The sequence below is a fragment of the Hyla sarda genome, chromosome 4 (assembly GCF_029499605.1).
Source record: "Hyla sarda isolate aHylSar1 chromosome 4, aHylSar1.hap1, whole genome shotgun sequence".
Taxonomy (NCBI): domain Eukaryota; kingdom Metazoa; phylum Chordata; class Amphibia; order Anura; family Hylidae; genus Hyla; species Hyla sarda.
The window spans coordinates 21825599-21844239 of NC_079192.1; the positions used below are offsets into that span (position 1 = coordinate 21825599).

At 43.8% G+C, this 18641-nt stretch overlaps 16 non-coding genes across 16 annotated transcripts; 11 read left to right on the forward strand and 5 right to left on the reverse strand.

The window, feature by feature from the left end:
• Positions 1-473: 473 nt before the first annotated feature.
• TRNAI-GAU (transfer RNA isoleucine (anticodon GAU)) lies at positions 474-547 on the forward strand. Its single transcript has one exon. It is a non-coding gene; the product is annotated as a tRNA-Ile (tRNA).
• Positions 548-3731: 3184 nt separating this feature from the next.
• TRNAQ-CUG (transfer RNA glutamine (anticodon CUG)) lies at positions 3732-3803 on the reverse strand. The gene has a single exon. It is a non-coding gene; the product is annotated as a tRNA-Gln (tRNA).
• Positions 3804-3958: 155 nt separating this feature from the next.
• Positions 3959-4040, forward strand: TRNAL-UAG (transfer RNA leucine (anticodon UAG)). The gene has a single exon. It is a non-coding gene; the product is annotated as a tRNA-Leu (tRNA).
• Positions 4041-5311: 1271 nt separating this feature from the next.
• On the reverse strand, positions 5312-5383 carry TRNAW-CCA (transfer RNA tryptophan (anticodon CCA)). Its single transcript has one exon. It is a non-coding gene; the product is annotated as a tRNA-Trp (tRNA).
• A 479-nt stretch (positions 5384-5862) lies between these two features.
• TRNAW-CCA (transfer RNA tryptophan (anticodon CCA)) lies at positions 5863-5934 on the reverse strand. The gene has a single exon. It is a non-coding gene; the product is annotated as a tRNA-Trp (tRNA).
• Positions 5935-6974: 1040 nt separating this feature from the next.
• Positions 6975-7046, reverse strand: TRNAW-CCA (transfer RNA tryptophan (anticodon CCA)). Its single transcript has one exon. It is a non-coding gene; the product is annotated as a tRNA-Trp (tRNA).
• A 479-nt stretch (positions 7047-7525) lies between these two features.
• TRNAW-CCA (transfer RNA tryptophan (anticodon CCA)) lies at positions 7526-7597 on the reverse strand. The gene has a single exon. It is a non-coding gene; the product is annotated as a tRNA-Trp (tRNA).
• A 1281-nt stretch (positions 7598-8878) lies between these two features.
• On the forward strand, positions 8879-8950 carry TRNAW-CCA (transfer RNA tryptophan (anticodon CCA)). The gene has a single exon. It is a non-coding gene; the product is annotated as a tRNA-Trp (tRNA).
• Positions 8951-9533: 583 nt separating this feature from the next.
• Positions 9534-9605, forward strand: TRNAW-CCA (transfer RNA tryptophan (anticodon CCA)). Its single transcript has one exon. It is a non-coding gene; the product is annotated as a tRNA-Trp (tRNA).
• A 1135-nt stretch (positions 9606-10740) lies between these two features.
• Positions 10741-10812, forward strand: TRNAW-CCA (transfer RNA tryptophan (anticodon CCA)). The gene has a single exon. It is a non-coding gene; the product is annotated as a tRNA-Trp (tRNA).
• Positions 10813-11394: 582 nt separating this feature from the next.
• Positions 11395-11466, forward strand: TRNAW-CCA (transfer RNA tryptophan (anticodon CCA)). Its single transcript has one exon. It is a non-coding gene; the product is annotated as a tRNA-Trp (tRNA).
• An 871-nt stretch (positions 11467-12337) lies between these two features.
• TRNAG-CCC (transfer RNA glycine (anticodon CCC)) lies at positions 12338-12409 on the forward strand. The gene has a single exon. It is a non-coding gene; the product is annotated as a tRNA-Gly (tRNA).
• A 570-nt stretch (positions 12410-12979) lies between these two features.
• TRNAW-CCA (transfer RNA tryptophan (anticodon CCA)) lies at positions 12980-13051 on the forward strand. Its single transcript has one exon. It is a non-coding gene; the product is annotated as a tRNA-Trp (tRNA).
• A 1518-nt stretch (positions 13052-14569) lies between these two features.
• Positions 14570-14641, forward strand: TRNAW-CCA (transfer RNA tryptophan (anticodon CCA)). The gene has a single exon. It is a non-coding gene; the product is annotated as a tRNA-Trp (tRNA).
• Positions 14642-15420: 779 nt separating this feature from the next.
• Positions 15421-15492, forward strand: TRNAW-CCA (transfer RNA tryptophan (anticodon CCA)). The gene has a single exon. It is a non-coding gene; the product is annotated as a tRNA-Trp (tRNA).
• Positions 15493-16446: 954 nt separating this feature from the next.
• Positions 16447-16518, forward strand: TRNAW-CCA (transfer RNA tryptophan (anticodon CCA)). The gene has a single exon. It is a non-coding gene; the product is annotated as a tRNA-Trp (tRNA).
• Positions 16519-18641: the final 2123 nt, after the last annotated feature.

An 18641-nucleotide genomic window follows, 5' to 3' on the forward strand; every position in this document is an offset into this window, starting at 1 on the left:
AGAAGCCATTAAGTCGTTGCACCGAGAGAACCCACACTTATCCTACCTCAGTTTCCTGAAGGTTTAAGCTGAAAAACTCTGTAGATATCCCCAATCCATGGAGCGAATAGGCCGAAACCACAAACTCATGAGTTAGTTGCAGCTGAAATGCGGACTGCAGCTTTCCCTCAATCACTGGCGCTACAACAAGGCCCCGTGTAGCCCATGCCTAAGGCCTATGGCTCTTAGATTGCAAACTCTTCCAGGTGCCGTGTTATTTCCTATACTTTCTGATTCCTTCTCTTGTGGAATAAAGTTTCGAATACAGTTCCCAGTTCACAGTCAGCCCTAGCACTCGTGATATCACCTCAGACAAGGACAGAGAAAGAGACACCCTTCCCTTTCTCCACACTGCTATCAGTACCTATTCTAAGGACTGGGACACATATGAGATCCCCACTGGTGTCGGTCGGGGTAGCAAACATGCGCAATGTGGCCGGTTAGCTCAGCTGGTTAGAGCATGGTGCTGATAACGCCAAGGTCGCCGGTTCGATCCCCGTATGGGCCAGTCCGTCTTCTCTTTTTTGACCGTACCAGTCTCAAACTCCTTTTTCTCCCTACTGCCTAGATCTGGTGGGTGGAAATTGCTGCTGTCTTCATTTAAGCAGGTTACCGTGATGGCAAGCACCATACCCATTCCTCGTTAGTGTAGTGGTGAGTAACCCCGCCTGTCACGCAGGAGACCAGGGTTCGATTCCCCGACGGGGAGGCACCTTTTTTCTTTGGGCACCAAAGAAAACTCAGGAAAAAGAAATCCAAAGTCTTAAGTCTCAAGAGTCTCCAGAGACTCCATGGAAATAAAGATGGAATTTTAAAAAGAGATCTACAGAAAAAGAAGCCATTAAGTCGTTGCACCAAGAGAACCCACACTTATTCTACCTCAGTTTCCTGAAGGTTTAAGCTGAAAAACTCTGTAGATATCCCAAATCCATGGAGCGAATAGGCCGAAACCACATGCCGAAAGGAGCCCGCTGAGATTGGCCAGGGGAAACATACGTCCGTACGGGAGATGCCCACGGACAGAGCCTTATTTAATGGATTCCTGACATTAGTTTGCAGCAGAGCATAACGTAGACGTTCAGCGACTGATTTTGTCACCTGGGACCCGTTTGCCCAAAGTCATGAGTTAGAAAACTAAGGAAAAAGGATGTAAAATACTAGAGGGAGCGTAAGGAACCTTAAAGGTAGAAGGAATCGAAAGTCTTAAGTCTCCAGAGACTCCATGGAAATAAAGAGGGAATTTTAAAAAGAGATCTACAGAAAAAGAAGCCATTAAGTCGTTGCACCGAGAGAACCCACACTTATTCTACCTCAGTTTCCTGAAGGTTTAAGCTGAAAAACTCTGTAGATATCCCCAATCCATGGAGCGAATAGGCCGAAACCACATGCCGAAAGGAGCCCGCTGAGATTGGCCAGGGGAAACAAACATCCGTACGGGAGATGTCCACGGCCAGAGCCTTATCCAATGGATTCATGACATTAGTTTGCAGCACAGCATATACCAGAGTCAATAACTTGTAACGTAGACGGTCAGCGACTGATTTTGTCACCTGGGACCCGTTTGCCCAAAGTCATGAGTTAGTTGCAGCTGAAATGCGGACTGCAGCTTTCCCTCAATCACTGGCGCTACAACAAGGCCCCGTATAGCCCATGCCTAAGGCCTATGACTTTTAGATTGCAAACTCTTCCAGGTGCCGTGTTATTTCCTATACTTTCTGATTCCTTCTCTTGTGGAATAAAGTTTCAAATACAGTTCCCAGTTCACAGTCAGCCCTAGCACTCGTGATGTCGCCTCTGACAAGGACAGAGAAAGAGACACCCTTCCCTTTCTCCACACTACTATCAGTACCTATTCTAAGGACTAGGACACATGTGAGTTCCCCACTGGTGTCGGCCGGGGCAGCCAATATGTGCAACGTGGCCGGTTAGCTCAGCTGGTTAGCTCAGCTGGTTAGAGCTAGCTCCAGTCTCTTTGGAGGCGTGGGTTTGAATCCATAAGGCCCCTTTTGCTGTTTCCAGAGGGATAACGATTACACCTTTGATCCCTAGCACTGAGCTAAAGCGATTAATTCTCACTCCAGAACTATTAAACGCTGACCCTTTAAGGACATTACCATGGAACAGCAGGCATACATTGTTCCTCGTTAGTATAGTTGTGAGTATTCCTGCCTGTCATGCAGGTGACCAGGCTCCAAATTCCCGAAGGGGAAGCTATGCTTGTTTTGCCCTTTACTTATGTCTGTGTCCCCAGGTAGGGTCGGAAAGCAGCAACACCATGTGGTAGTGTGGCTGAGCGGTCTAAGGTGCTGGATTAAGGCTCCATTCTCTTCGGGGGTGTTGGTTCGAATCCCACCATTGCCATTGAGTAGCTTTTGCTTTTACTTGCTCTTTCAGCTCACGTTACATGCCCAGGATATGGATTGGTTGAGGCAGGTACCTGCCGCCAGCTAACTAATCAGCGCTTCCCCTTTTAATGCAGGAGAATCTCTCGTCCCTCTCTCAGTATGGGCGCTGTATTACCACCTGCTAAAATGTTGCGCGGACAATCTGGAATACAATCCTTGAGGAGGGATCCCCAGGGATTAGATGTACTCTGTGATGAATAGGGTGAACAGGAAGAACTACAAAACTGACCCTTGCTGTCTTGCCTTAATCCTTCCCTAGATCTGAAACATAGGCACAGAGCAGCGTACACCATAATCTGCACCGAGCTGCAAAAGCCAGTGATATTCACAGAGAGGTTAACCAATCAGGAACTCCACTCTATACTAGCCAGAGCTGGCACTGTTTCTGGAAGAAAGAGGCAATTTAACTTTATTTTCTAATCCTGGATAACCCATATGTCTGGCATTATGGCTCCCGGGGGGATGTGAGTGCTCTGGGTTCCTTTGAGGCATGAGTTTTCATCCAAGTTCTCAACTAATTGCACCTTGGGGCGACAGAGCACAAAGGTATGGAAGCAGCATTTATGGATTTGAAAAGCTCACATCTGGAAGAAGGTTAAATAATTTTAATACCTTCCCTAGCGCTGAGCTAAAGCGATTAATTCTCCCTCCAGAACTATTAAATGCTGACTCTTTAAGGACATTACCATGGAGTAGCAGGCATACGTTGTTCCTCGTTAGTATAGTGGTGAGTATTCCTGCCTAGGTCTGTGTCCCCAGGTAGGGTCGGAAAGCAGCAACACCATGTGGTAGTGTGGCCGAGCGGTCTTAGGTGCTGGATTAAGGCTCCAGTCTCTTCGGGGGTGTGGGTTTGAATCTCACCGTTGCCATTGAGTAGTTTTTGCTTTTACTTGCTCTTTCAGCTCATGTTACGTGCCCATAATATGGATTGGTTGAGGCAGGTACCTGCCGCCAGCTAACTAATCAGAGCTTCCCCTTTTAATGCAGGAGAACCTCTCGTCCCTCTCTCAGTATGGGCGCTGTATTACCACCTGCTAAGATGTTGCGCGGACAATCTGGAATACAATCCTTGAGGAGGGATCCCCAGGGATCAGATGTACTCTGTGATGAACAGGATGAACAGGAAGAACTACAAAACTGACCCTTGCTATCTTGCCTTAATCCTTCCCTAGATCTGAAACAGAGGCACAGAGCAGCGTACACCATTTATGGATTTGAAAAGCTCACATCTGGAAGAAGGTTAAATAATTTTAATACAGTACTGAGTAATGAGAGGAAAGTAAAGAAAGGTCCCACCGAGATTTGAACTTGGATCACTGGATTCAGAGTCCAGAGTGCTAACCATTACACCATGGAACCATTAAGTTCCCCCACTTGCCACACTAAAACTTTTAATTCTTCCTCCAGATCTCCAGAAAACCGGGGTACGCTTCCCAGACGGGGTTGCTATGATTATTTCGCCCCGTACTTAGGTCTGCGTCCTCAGGTAGCGTTGAAAAGCAGGAGTTGTGTGTGGTAGCGTGGCCGAGCGGTCTAAGGCGCTGGATTTAGGCTTCAGTCTCTTTGGAGGCGTGGGTTCAAATCCCACTGCTGCCATTAGGCCTCTTTTCCGGTTTCCAGAGGGATAACGATTACACCTTTGATCCCTAGCGCTGAGCTAAAGCGATTAATTCTCCCTCCAGAACTATTAAACGCTGACCCTTTAAGGACATTACCATGGAGCAGTAGACATACGTTGTTCCTCGTTAGTATAGTGGTGAGTATTCCTGCCTGTCATGCAGGTGACCAGGCTCCGATTTCCCGAGGGGAAGCTATGCTTGTTTTGCCCTTTACTTAGGTCTTTGTCCCCAGGTAGTGTCGGAAAGCAGCAACCTCCTGTGGTAGCGTGGCCGAGCGGTCTAAGGCGCGTAGCATTTGCTTTTACTTGCTATTTCAGCTCACGTTACATGCCCAGAATATGGATCGGTTGAAGCAGGTACCTGCCGCCAGCTAACTAATCAGCGCTTCCCCTTTTAATGCAGGGGAACCTCTCGTCCCTCTCTCAGTATGGGCGCTGTATTACCACCTGCTAAGATGTTGCGCGGACAATCTGGAATACAATCCTTGAGGAGGGATCCACAGGATTCAGATGTTCTCTGTGATGAATAGGATGAACAGGAAGAACTACAAAACTGACCCTTGCTATCTTGCCTTAATCCTTCCCTAGATCTGAAACATAGGCACAGAGCAGCATACACCATAATCTGCACCGAGCTGCAAAAGCCAGGGATATTCACAGAGAGGTTAACCAATCAGGAACTCCACTCTATACTAGCCAGAGCTGGCACTGTTTCTGGAAGAAAGAGGCAATTTAACTTTATTTTCTAATCCTGGATAACCCATATGTTTGACTTAATGGCTCCGGGGGAGATGTGAGTGCTCTGGGTTCCTTTGAGGCATGAGTTTTCATCCAAGTTCTCAACTAATTGCACCTTGGGGCAATAAAACAAATAGGTATGGAAGCAGCATTTATGGATTTGAAAAGCTCACATCTGGAAGAAGGTTAAATAATTTTAATACAGTACTGAGTAATGAGAGGAAAGTAAAGAAAGGTCCCACCGAGATTTGATCTCAGATCACTGGATTCAGAGTCCTCTGTTTCCAGAGGGATAATGATTACGCCTTTGATCCCTAGCGCTGAGCTAAAGCGATTAGTTCTCCCTCCAGAACTATTAAACGCTGAGCCTTTAAGGACATTACCCTGGAGCAGCAAGCATACGTTGTTCCTCGTTAGTATAGTGGTGAGTATTCCTGCCTGTCATGCAGGCTACCAGGCTCCGATTTCCCGAAGGGGAAGCTATGCTTGTTTTGCCCTTTACTTAGGTCTTTGTCCCCGACGTGATTGGAACACGCAACCTTCTGATCTGGAGTCAGACGCGCTACCATTGCGCCACGAGGTCAACTGGCACTATGAGCTCTCACTTTGATTCAGGACCTTTGATTTCATATCCTAGAGCGACATTTCCATGGACAGCTTTTTTCAATGGACAGCTTTTTGTTCCAATAAAAACATATCCAAGAAACAACCAACCTCTAAAAGTTACCTTTTTAGCCTTCTTTCATTCCTCCCCCGAAACTGAGGCTATCGGCAACTGCCTATCTGATAGTCCTGTCTTGCTCTTGACCTTCTTAGCCTTTTTTCATTTCTTCTCCTAAACTGAGTCTATCAGCAACTGCCTATCTGATAGTCCTGTCTTGCTATTGAGAAAAATTTCAGAAAGAAGACTAAGACAGAGGTTGGAAACTTAGGAAAGCTGAAGTTCGTAAAATATTGACACGAAGGCCAGTGATACCCTTCTTGAAGAAGGACTGAGAAATGGTTAAAATTAGCAGGTTAAGAGCAATTTTTCTGTTCTTAAACAAGAAGGAAAGGGCCTCCTGACCCGAACGTGATTTGAACACGCAACCTTCTGATCTGGAGTCAGACGCGCTACCGTTGCGCCACGAGGTCAACTGGCACTGTGAGCTCTCACATTGATTCAGGACCCTTGATTTCATCTCCTAGAAAGACATTTCCATGGACAGCTTTTTTCCATGGACAGCTATTTGTTCCAATAAAAACATTTCCAAGAAACAACCAACCTCTAAAAGTTACCTTTTTAGCCTTCTTTCATTCCTCCCCCTAAACTGAGGCTATAGGCAACTGCCTATCTGATAGTCCTGTCTTGCTCTTGCCCTTCTTAGCCTTCTTTCATTTCTCCCCCTAAACTGAGGCTATTGGCAACTGCCTATCTGATAGTCCTGTCTGGCTCTTGAGAAACATTTCAGAAAGAAGACTAAGACAGAAGTAGGAAACTTAATAAAGCTTATTTTCGTAAAAGATTGACAAGAAGGCCAGTGATACCCTACTTGAAGAAGGACTGAGAACTGGTTAAGATTAGCAGGTTAAGAGCAATGTTTCCCTGCTTAAGCAAGGAGGTAGAGGACTGTGATTCCCTTCTTGAAGAAGGACTGAGAACTGGTTAAAATAAGCAGGTTAAGAGCAATGTTTCTGTGCTTAAGCAAGAAGGAAAGGGCCTCCTGACCCCGACGTGATTTGAATACGCAACCTTCTGATCTGGAGTCAGACGCACTACTGTTGCGCCACGAGGTCAACTGGCACTGTGAGCTCTCACATTGATTCAGGACCTTTGATTTCATATCCTAGAGAGAAATTTCCATGGACAGCTTTTTTCAATGCACAGCTTTTTGTTCCAATAAAAATATTTCCAAGAAACAACCAACCTCTAAAAGTTACCTTTTTAGACTTCTTTCATGTATTCCCCTAAACTGAAGCTATCGGCAACTGCCTATCTGATAGTCCTGTCTTGCTCTTTAGAAACATTTCAGAAAGAAGACTAAGACAGGGGCAGGAAACTTAGGAAAGCTTATGTTCGTAAAAAATTGACATGAAAGCCAGTGATACCCTTCTTGAAGAAGGACTGAGAACTGGTTAAAATTAGCAGGTTAAGAGCAATGTTTCTGTGCTTAAGCAAGGAGGAAAAGGACTCCTGACCCCGAAGAGATTTGAACACACAACCTTCTGATCTGGAGTCAGACACGCTACCGTTGCGCCACGAGGTCAACTGGCACTGTGAGCTCTCACATTGAATCAGGACCCATGATTTCATATCCTGGGAAGACATTTCCATGGATAGCTTTTTTCCATGGACAACTTTTTGTTGCAATAAAAACATTTCCAAGAAACAACCAACCTCTAAAAGTTACCTTTTTAGCCTTCTTTCATTCCTCCCCCTAAACTGAGGCTATCGGCAACTGCCTATCTGATAGTCCTGTCTTGCTCTTGACCTTCTTAGCCTTCTTTCATTCCTCCCCCTAAACTGAGGCTATCGGCAACTGCCTATCTGATAGTCCTGTCTTGCTCTTGAGAAACATATCAGAAAGAAGACTAAGACAGAAGTAGGAAACTTAGGAAAGCTTATGTTCGTAAAAGTTTTACATGAAGGCCAGTGATACCCTTCTTGAAAAAGGAATGAGAACGGGTTAAAATTAGCAGCTTTAGAGCAATGTTTCTGTGCTTAAGCAAGGAGCAAAAGGACTCCTGACCCTGACGTGATTTGAACACGCAACCTTCTGATCTGGAGTCAGAAGCGCTACCATTGCGCCACGAGGTCAACAGGAATTGTGCGCTCTCACATTGATTCAGGACCCTTGATTTCATATCCTAGAAAGACATTTCCATGGACAGCTTTTTTCCATGGACAGCTATTTGTTCCAATAAAAACATTTCCAAGAAACAACCAACCTCTAAAAGTGACCTTTTTAGGTTGGTTGTTTCTTGGAAATGTTTTTATTGGAAGAAATAGCTGTCCATGGAAAAAAGCTGTCCATGGAAATGTCTTTCTAGGATATGAAATCAAAGGTCCTGAATCAATGTGAGAGCTCATAGTGCCAGTTGACCTCTTGGCGCAACGGTAGCGCGTCTAATTCCGGATCAGAAGGTTGCGTGTTCAAATCACGTCGGGGTCAGGAGTCCATTTCCTCCTTGCTTAAGCACAGAAACATTGCTCTTAACCAGTTCTCAGTCCTTCTTCAAGTAGGGTATCACTGGCCAACATGTCAATCTTTTACGAACATAAGCTTTATTAAGTTTCCTACTTCTGTCTTAGTCTTCTTCCTGAAATGTTTCTCAAGAGCAAGACAGGACTATCAGATAGGCAGTTGCTGATAGCCTCAGTTTAGGGGGAGGAATGAAAGAAGGCTAAAAAGGTAACTTTTAGAGGTTGGTTGTTTCTTGGAAATGTTTTTATTGGAACAAATAGCTGTCCATGGAAAAAAGCTGTCCATGGAAATGTCTTTCTAGGATATGAAATCAAAGGTCCTGAATCAATATGAGAGCTCATAGTGCCAGTTGACCTCTTGGCGCAACGGTAGCGCGTCTAATTCCAGATCAGAAGGTTGGGTCAGGAGTCCATTTCCTCCTTGCTTAAGCACAGAAACATTGCTCTTAACCTGCTAATTTTAACCAGTTCTCAGTCCTTCTTCAAGAAGGGAATCACAGTTCTCTTCCTCCTTGCTTAAGCACAAAAACATTGCTCTTAATCTGCTAATTTTAACCAGTTCTCAGTCCTTCTTCAAGAAGGGTATCACTGGCCTTCATGTCAATTTTTTCCGAACATAAGCTTTCTTGAGTTTCCTACTTCTGTCTTAGTCTTCTTTCTGAAATGTTTCTCAAGAGCAAGACAGGACTGTCAGATAGGCAGTTGCCGATAGCCTCAGTTTAGGGGGAGAAATGAAAGAAGGCTAAAAAGGTAACTTTTAGAGGTTGGTTGTTTCTTGGAAATGTTTTTATTGGAACAAAAAGCTGTCCATGGAAAAAAGCTGTCCATGGAAATGTCTTTGTAGGATATGAAATCATGGGTCCTGAATCAATGTGAGAGCTCACAGTGCCAGTTGACCTCGTAGCGCAACGGTAGCACGTCTGACTCCAGATCAGAAGGTTGTGTGTTCAAATCTCGTCGGGGTCAGGAGGCCCGTTCCTTCTTGCTTAAGCACAGAAACATTGCTCTTAACCTGCTAATTTTAACCAGTTCTCAGTCCTTCTTCAAAAAGGGAATCACAGTTCTCTTCCTCCTTGCTTAAGCACAGAAACATTGCTCTTAACCTGCTAATTTTAACCAGTTCTCAGTCCTTCTTCAAGAAGGGAATCACAGTTCTCTTCCTCCTTGCTTAAGCACAGAAACATTGCTCTTAATCTGCTAATTTTAACCAGTTCTCAGTCCTTCTTCAAGAAGGGTATAACTGGCCTTCATCTTAAACTTTTTTTACGAACATAAGCTTTCCTAAGTTTCCTACTTCTGTCTTAGTCTTCTTTCTGAAATGTTTCTCAAGAGCAAGACAAGACTATCAGATAGGCAGTTGCCGATAGCCTCAGTTTAGGGGGAGAAATGAAAGAAGGCTAAAAAGGTAACTTTTAGAGGTTGGTTGTTTCTTGGAAATATTTTTATTGGAACAAAAAGCTGTCCATTGAAAATAGCTGTCCATGGAAATGTCTTTCTAGGATATGAAAGCAAAGGTCCTGAATCAATGTGAGAGCTCATAGTGCCAGTTGACCTCGTGGCGCAACGGTAGCGCTTCTGACTCCAGATCAGAAGGTTGCGTGTCCAAATCACGTCGGGGTCAGGAGGCCCTTTCCTTCTTGCTTAAGCACAGAAACATTGCTCTTAACCTGCTAATTTTAACCAGTTCTCAGTCCTTCTTCAAGAAGGGAATCATAGTTCTCTTCCTCCTTGCTTAAGCACAGAAACATTGCTCTTAACCTGCTAATCTTAACCAGTTCTCAGTCCTTCTTCAAGAAGGGTATAACTGGCCTTCATGTAAAAAAAAAATTTACGAACATAAGCTTTCCTAAGTTTCCTACTTCTGTCCTAGTCTTCTTTCTGAAATGTTTCTCAAGAGCAAGACAGGACTATCAGATAGGCAGTTGCCGATAGCCTCAGTTTAGGGGGAGGAATGAAAGAAGGCTAAGAAGTTCAAGAGCAAGACCGGACTATTAGATAGGCAGTTGCCGATAGCCTCAGTTTAGGGGGAGGAATGCAAGTAGGCTAAAAAGGTAACTTTTAGAGGTTGGTTGTTTCTTGGAAATGTTTTTATTGGAAGAAATAGCTGTCCATGGAAAAATGCTGTCCATGGAAATGTCTTTCTAGAATATGAAATCAAAGGTCCTGAATCAATGTGAGAGCTCATAGTGCCAGTTGACCTCTTGGCGCAACGGTAGCGCGTCTAATTCCAGATCAGAAGGTTGCGTGTTCAAATCATGTCGGGGTCAAGAGTCCATTTCCTCCTTGCTTAAGCACAGAAACATTGCTCCTAACCTGCTAATTTTAACCAGTTCTCAGTCCTTCTTCAAGAAGGGAATCACAGTTCTCTTCCTTCTTGCTTAAGCACAGAAACATTGCTCTTAATCTGCTAATTTTAACCAGTTCTCAGTCCTTCTTCAAGAAGGGTATCACTGGCCTTCATGTCAATTTTTTCCGAACATAAGCTTTCTTGAGTTTCCTACTTCTGTCTTAGTCTTCTTTCTGAAATGTTTCTCAAGAGCAAGACAGGACTATCAGATAGGCAGTTGCCGATAGCCTCAGTTTAGGGGGAGAAATGAAAGAAGGCTAAAAAGGTAACTTTTAGAGGTTGGTTGTTTCTTGGAAATGTTTTTATTGGAACAAAAAGCTGTCCATGGAAAAAAGCTGTCCATGGAAATGTCTTTCTAGGATATGAAATCATGGGTCCTGAATCAATGTGAGAGCTCACAGTGCCAGTTGACCTCGTAGCGCAACGGTAGCACGTCTGACTCCAGATCAGAAGGTTGTGTGTTCAAATCTCGTCGGGGTCAGGAGGCCCGTTCCCTCTTGCTTAAGCACAGAAACATTGCTCTTAACCTGCTAATTTTAACCAGTTCTCAGTCCTTCTTCAAAAAGGGAATCACAGTTCTTTCTCCTTGCTTAAGCACAGAAACATTGCTCTTAACCTGCTAATTTTAACCAGTTCTCAGTCCTTCTTCAAGAAGGGAATCACAGTTCTCTTCCTCCTTGCTTAAGCACAGAAACATTGCTCTTAATCTGCTAATTTTAACATGTTCTCAGTCCTTCTTCAAGAAGGGTATAACTGGCCTTCATGTTAAACTTTTTTTTACGAACATAAGCTTTCCTAAGTTTCCTACTTCTGTCTTAGTCTTCTTTCTGAAATGTTTCTCAAGAGCAAGACAAGACTATCAGATAGGCAGTTGCCGATAGCCTCAGTTTAGGGGGAGAAATGAAAGAAGGCTAAAAAGGTAACTTTTAGAGGTTGGTTGTTTCTTGGAAATATTTTTATTGGAACAAAAAGCTGTCCATTGAAAATAGCTGTCCATGGAAATGTCTTTCTAGGATATGAAATCAAAGGTCCTGAATCAATGTGAGAGCTCATAGTGCCAGTTGACCTCGTGGCGCAACGGTAGCGCATCTGACTCCAGATCAGAAGGTTGAGTGTCCAAATCACGTCGGGGTCAGGAGGCCCTTTCCTTCTTGCTTAAGCACAGAAACATTGCTCTTAACCTGCTAATCTTAACCAGTCCTCAGTCCTTCTTCAAGTAGGGTATCACTGGCCTTCATGTCAATCTTTTACGAACATAAGCTTTATTAAGTTTCCTACTTCTGTCTTAGTCTTCTTTCTGAAATGTTTCTCAAGAGCAAGACAGGACTATCAGATAGGCAGTTGCCGATAGCCTCAGTTTAGGGGGAGGAATGAAAGAAGGCTAAAAAGGTAACTTTTAGAGGTTGGTTGTTTCTTGGAAATGTTTTTATTGGAACAAATAGCTGTCCATGGAAAAAAGCTGTCCATGGAAATGTCTTTCTAGGATATGAAATCAAAGGTCCTGAATCAATGTGAGAGCTCACAGTGCAAGTTGGCCTCGTGGCGCAACGGTAGCGAGTCTGACTCCAGATCAGAAGGTTGGGTGTTCAAATCATGTCGAGGTCAGAAATCTTTTTCCTCCTTGCTTAAGCACAGAAACATTGCTCTTAATCTGCTAATTTTAACCAGTTCTCAGTCCTTCTTCAAGAAGGGTATAACTGGCATTCATGTTAAACTTTTTTTACGAACATAAGCTTTCCTAAGTTTCCTACTTCTGTCTTAGTCTTCTTTCTCAAATGTTTCTCAAGAGCAAGACAAGACTATCAGATAGGCAGTTGCCGATACCCTCAGTTTAGGGGGAGAAATGAAAGAAGGCTAAAAAGGTAACTTTTAGAGGTTGGTTGTTTCTTGGAAATATTTTTATTGGAACAAAAAGCTGTCCATTGAAAATAGCTGTCCATGGAAATGTCTTTCTAGGATATGAAAGCAAAGGTCCTGAATCAATGTGAGAGCTCATAGTGCCAGTTGACCTCGTGGCGCAACGGTAGCGCTTCTGACTCCCGATCAGAAGGTTGCGTGTCCAAATCACGTCGGGGTCAGGAGGCCCTTTCCTTCTTGCTTAAGCACAGAAACATTGCTCTTAACCTGCTAATTTTAACCAGTTCTCAGTCCTTCTTCAAGAAGGGAATCATAGTTCTCTTCCTCCTTGCTTAAGCACAGAAACATTGCTCTTAACCTGCTAATCTTAACCAGTTCTCAGTCCTTCTTCAAGTAGGGTATCACTGGCCTTCATGTCAATCTTTTACGAACATAAGCTTTATTAAGTTTCCTACTTCTGTCTTAGTCTTCTTTCTGAAATGTTTCTCAAGAGCAAGACATGACTATCAGATAGGCAGTTGCCGATAGCCTCAGTTTAGGGGGAGAAATGAAAGAAGGCTAAGAAGGTCAAGAGCAAGACAGGACTATCAGATAGGCAGTTGTCGATAGCCTCAGTTTAGGGGGAGAAATGAAAGAAGGCTGAAAAGGTAACTTTTAGAGGTTGGTTGTTTCTTGAAAATGTTTTTGTTGGAACAAAAAGCTGTCCATGGAAAAAAGCTGTCCATGGAAATGTCTTTCTAGGATATGAAATCAAGGGTCCTAAATCAATGTGAGAGCATACAGTGCCAGTTGACCTCGTGGCGCAACGGTAGCGCGTCTGTCTCCAGATCAGAAGGTTGCGTGTTTAAATCATGTCGGGGTCAGGAGGCTGTTTCCTTCTTGCTTAATCACAGAAACATTGCTCTTAACCTGCTAATTTTAACCAGTTCTCAGTCCTTCTTCAAGAAGGGTATAACTGGCCTTCATGTAAAAAAAAAAAATTTACGAACATAAGCTTTCCTAAGTTTCCTACTTCTGTCTTAGTCTTCTTTCTGAAATGTTTCTCAAGAGCAAGACAGGACTATCAGATAGGCAGTTGCCGATAGCCTCAGTTTAGGGGGAGGAATGAAAGAAGGCTAAGAAGTTCAAGAGCAAGACAGGACTATTAGATAGGCAGTTGCCGATAGCCTCAGTTTAGGGGGAGGAATGCAAGTAGGCTAAAAAGGTAACTTTTAGAGGTTGGTTGTTTCTTGGAAATGTTTTTATTGGAAGAAATAGCTGTCCATGGAAAAATGCTGTCCATGGAAATGTCTTTCTAGAATATGAAATCAAAGGTCCTGAATCAATGTGAGAGCTCATAGTGCCAGTTGACCTCTTGGCGCAACGGTAGCGCGTCTAATTCCAGATCAGAAGGTTGCGTGTTCAAATCATGTCGGGGTCAAGAGTCCATTTCCTCCTTGCTTAAGCACAGAAACATTGCTCCTAACCTGCTAATTTTAACCAGTTCTCAGTCCTTCTTCAAGAAGGGTATCACTGGCCTTCATGTCAATTATTTCCGAACATAAGCTTTCCTGAGTTTCCTACTTCTGTCTTAGTCTTCTTTCTGAAATGTTTCTCAAGAGCAAGACAGGACTATCAGATAGGCAGTTGCCGATAGCCTCAGTTTAGGGGGAGAAATTAAAGAAGGCTAAAAAGGTAACTTTTAGAGGTTGGTTGTTTCTTGGAAATGTTTTTATTGGAACAAAAAGCTGTCCATGGAAAAAAGCTGTCCATGGAAATGTCTTTCTAGGATATGAAATCATGGGTCCTGAATCAATGTGAGAGCTCACAGTGCCAGTTGACATCGTGGCGCAACGGTAGCGCGTCTGACTCCAGATCAGAAGGTTGTGTGTTCAAATCTTGTCGGGGTCAAAAGGCCTATTCCTTCTTGCTTAAGCACAGAAACATTGCTCTTAACCTGCTAATTTTAACCAGTTCTCAGTCCTTCTTCAAGAAGGGAATCACAGTTCTCTTCCTCCTTGCTTAAGCACAGAAACATTGCTCTTAATCTGCTAATTTTAACCAGTTCTCAGTCCTTCTTCAAGAAGGGTATAACTGGCCTTCATGTTAAATTTTTTTACGAACATAAACTTTCCTAAGTTTCCTACTTCTGTCTTAGTCTTCTTTCTGAAATGTTTCTCAAGAGCAAGACAAGACTATCAGATAGGCAGTTGCCGATAGCCTCAGTTTAGGGGGAGAAATGAAAGAAGGCTAAAAAGGTAACTTTTAGAGGTTGGTTGTTTCTTGGAAATATTTTTATTGGAACAAAAAGCTGTCCATTGAAAATAGCTGTCCATGGAAATGTCTTTCTAGGATATGAAATCAAAGGTCCTGAATCAATGTGAGAGCTCATAGTGCCAGTTGACCTCGTGGCGCAACGGTAGCGCGTCTGACTCCAGATCAGAAGGTTGTGTGTCCAAATCACGTCGGGGTCAGGAGGCCCTTTCCTTCTTGCTTAAGCACAGAAACATTGCACTTAACCTGCTAATTTTAACCAGTTCTCAGTCCTTCTTCAAGAAGGGAATCATAGTTCTCTTCCTCCTTGCTTAAGGACAGAAACATTGCTCTTAACCTGCTAATCTTAACCAGCTCTCAGTCCTTCTTCAAGTAGGGTATCACTGGCCTTCATGTCAATCTTTTACGAACATAAGCTTTATTAAGTTTCCTACTTCTGTCTTAGTCTTCTTTCTGAAATGTTTCTCAAGAGCAAGACATGACTATCAGATAGGCAGTTGCCGATAGCCTCAGTTTAGGGGGAGAAATGAAAGAAGGCTAAGAAGGTCAAGAGCAAGACAAATCAAAGGTCCTGAATCAATGTGAGAGCTCTCAGTGCAAGTTGACTTCGTGGCGCAACCTTAGTGCGTCTGACTCCAGATCAGAAGTTTGCGTGTTCGAATCACGTGAGGGTCAGAAGTCTTTTTCCTCCTTGCTTCAACACAAAAACATTGCTCTTAACCTGATAATTTTAACCAGTTCTCAGTACTTCTTCAAGAAGGTATCACTGGCCTTCATGTCAATTTTTTCCGAACATAAGCTTTCCTAAGTTTCCTACTTCTGTCTTAGTCTTCTTTCTGAAATGTTTCTCAAGAGCAAGAGAGGACTATCAGATAGGCAGTTGCCGATAGCCTCAGTTTAGGGGGAGAAATGAAAGAAGGCTAAAAAGGTAACTTTTAGAGGTTGGTTGTTTCTTGGTTGAGAGCTCACAGTGCAAGTTGACCTCGTGGCGCAACGGTAGCGCGTCTGACTCCAGATCAGAAGGTTGCGTGTTCAAATCACGTCGGGGTCAGAAGTCTTTTTTCCTCCTTGCTTAAGCACAGAAACATTGCTCTTAACCTGCTAATTTTAACCAGTTCTCAGTCCTTCATCAAGAAGGGTATAACTGGCCTTCATGTAAAAATAAATTTTACGAACATAAGCTTTCCTAAGTTTCCTACTTCTGTCTTAGTCTTCTTTCTGAAATGTTTCTCAAGAGCAAGACAGGACTATCAGATAGGCAGTTGCCGATAGCCTCAGTTTAGGGGGAGGAATGAAAGAAGGCTAAGAAGTTCAAGAGCAAGACAGGACTATTAGATAGGCAGTTGCCGATAGCTTCAGTTTAGGAGGAGGAATGAAAGTAGGCTAAAAAGGTAACTTTTAGAGGTTGGTTGTTTCTTGGAAATGTTTTTATTGGAACAAATAGCTGTCCATGGAAAAAAGCTGTCCATGGAAATGTCTTTCTAGGATATGAAATCAAAGGTCCTGAATCAATGTGAGAGCTCATAGTGCCAGTTGACCTCGTGGCGCAACGGTAGCGCGTCTGACTCCACATCAGAAGGTTGTGTGTCCAAATCGCGTCGGGGTCAGGAGGCCCTTTCCTTCCTGCTTAAGCACAGAAACATTGCTCTTAACCTGCTAGTCTTAACCAGTCCTCAGTCCTTCTTCAAGTAGGGTATCACTGGCCTTCATGTCAATCTTTTACAAACATAAGCTTTATTAAGTTTCCTACTTCTGTCTTAGTCTTCTTTCTGAAATGTTTCTCAAGAGCAAGACAGGACTATCAGATAGGCAGTTGCCGATAGCCTCAGTTTAGGGGGAGGAATGAAAGAAGGCTAAAAAGGTAACTTTTAGAGGTTGGTTGTTTCTTGGAAATGTTTTTATTGGAACAAATAGCTGTCCATGGAAAAAAGCTGTCCATGGAAATGTCTTTCTAGGATATGAAATCGAAGGTCCTGAATCAATGTGAGAGCTCACAGTGCAAGTTGACCTCGTGGCGCAACGGTAGCGCGTCAGACTCCAGATCAGAAGGTTGCGTGTTCAAATCACGTCGGGGTCAGAAGTCTTTTTTCCTCCTTGCTTAAGCACAGAAACATTGCTCTTAACCTGCTAATTTTAACCAGTTCTCAGTCCTTCATCAAGAAGGGTATAAATTCGTTTTATTGAAAAGTAAATAACTTTAGACCACAGGCCCATTAAAGTGAACACGAAGCATATCTACAGTACATAGAAAAGGGTCATGAGACCATACATCAAAATACAGAATGCAAGCGACAGGATACTCCAGGTTACATCACATGGCATACATCGAAGTCATAAAACACTACCCAACTGAGGTAGGTAAACTGAAAACAAAATAGAACAAGAAGGCGAACATTCGCCAAAATTAGCAATCATATACCATCCCGCGAGGAGCACCAATACTATCACTAGTTAGTGGTACCATCAAATAACCCATGATAAATAACCCCGAAAGGCAACCCACGCATCCAAGGAAGAGAAAAAGAATCGACAAACGTACACAGAAAGAGAAACAAAGGTTAGTAAAGACAACAGACAGCAAGCATAGCATCAATGTATCTTACATTGTCCCAGAGGAGGTCACAGAGTACGAGCATTGAGTCAAGGGAGAGGAACACTAACCACCCCTCACAGAATAAAATTTACCCGGGCACTTCCTATTTTTGTACACTATATGTGAGAAAGGCAATGTAGCATTTACCATAGCCTTCCATTGAGTCAGGGTAGGAGAGCCGGGGTCCATCCATTTAAGAGCAATAGCCTTCCTGGCCAAGAACAAAGTTTCCCGCAAAAACGTACGTACGTGATGTGTCCATATCTCTTCATCCAAGATACCAAAAAGGCAGATCAAAGGATCAAGAGATAGGGAAGGTTGAGCCAGAGTAGCTAAAAAAAGTGAGCACTGCATGCCAGAAAGCTGCGATATAGGGGCAGGCCCATATCAAATGCCAAAAGTCTGCCCTGGCGGCGCTACAGCGATGACAAGCATCGGAGTCTGAACGACCCATTCTATGGAGCCTTAAAGGAGTGATATAACTATAGTGTATAATGTTCAATTGGATCAATTTATTATTCGCTGCCGGGGACACTAACATGTGGGAGGAAAAAATGTCCTCCCAGTCATCCTTAGTCAAATTAGGGATATGGGATTCCCAATGCCGGACCGCCGGTACTGGAGTGCGGGAGTTCTTGGCCTGAATAAGGTGCGTGTACAAGATGGACACCAGCCCCCTGGGACCCTGTGACTTCAGGACCCCAATGAGGGGAAACGCTGATATCAGTGGGCTCCCCATTGGGAACTGGGCATTCAGGGCGTGTCGGAGCTGGAGGTATTTAAAAAAACTGTTTCTGGAAAGAGCATGACTGGATTGCAACTGATCAAATGAACAGAGCACATTGTCACGATAAACATGCCCCAAAGTAAGCACCCCCGCGTTCTGCCAGAAGACTGGGTCCAGAGCATCGCTCACTTGAGGAAGTTGAGGATTATGCCATAGAGGGGTATCCTCAGCGATGTCAGTATATCCATATATCCCCTTAACAGCCCGCCATACCTTTATGGCCAACTTATGAAGTTGGAGGTAAGCTCTACCACCAAGGACAGGGCTATCTAGCAGCATCCTAAGGGTCATTATCGGGACATACCTAGCTAAGGACTGTTCGGAATCCGGCACCACATCCCCAGAGATCCAGTGCCTGATATACCGCAGTTGACCGGCCAAATAATATAAATAAAAATCAGGGAGTGACATTCCCGCCGCCAACTTGGGGCGTTGTAACGTGGTTAGCCGAATTTTAGGTCTATTGGGGCCCCAAATAAATGGTGAAAGAAGGGAGTGAAGAGAATCAAAGAAGTGTCTAGGTACAGGCACTGAGGCATGCTCCAGCGCATAAAGGCACTTAGGTAAGACAATGAGTTTAATAAGATTGATACGGCCAGCGACCGATAATGGGAGCGTGGCCCACACCCGGAACTTCGCTTTAACATAAGGAAGTAGAGTGAGTATGTTGGCGGACAGGTCAAGCAAAGGATCTCTGTGAATGTGAACCTCCAAATACTTAAATGAGGAAACCACCGGGAGGCCATTCATTACCGGGGGCCAATCCCTAGACAGAAGCGGCATCACTGCAGACTTAGTCCAGTTGATGAGTAGACCAGAG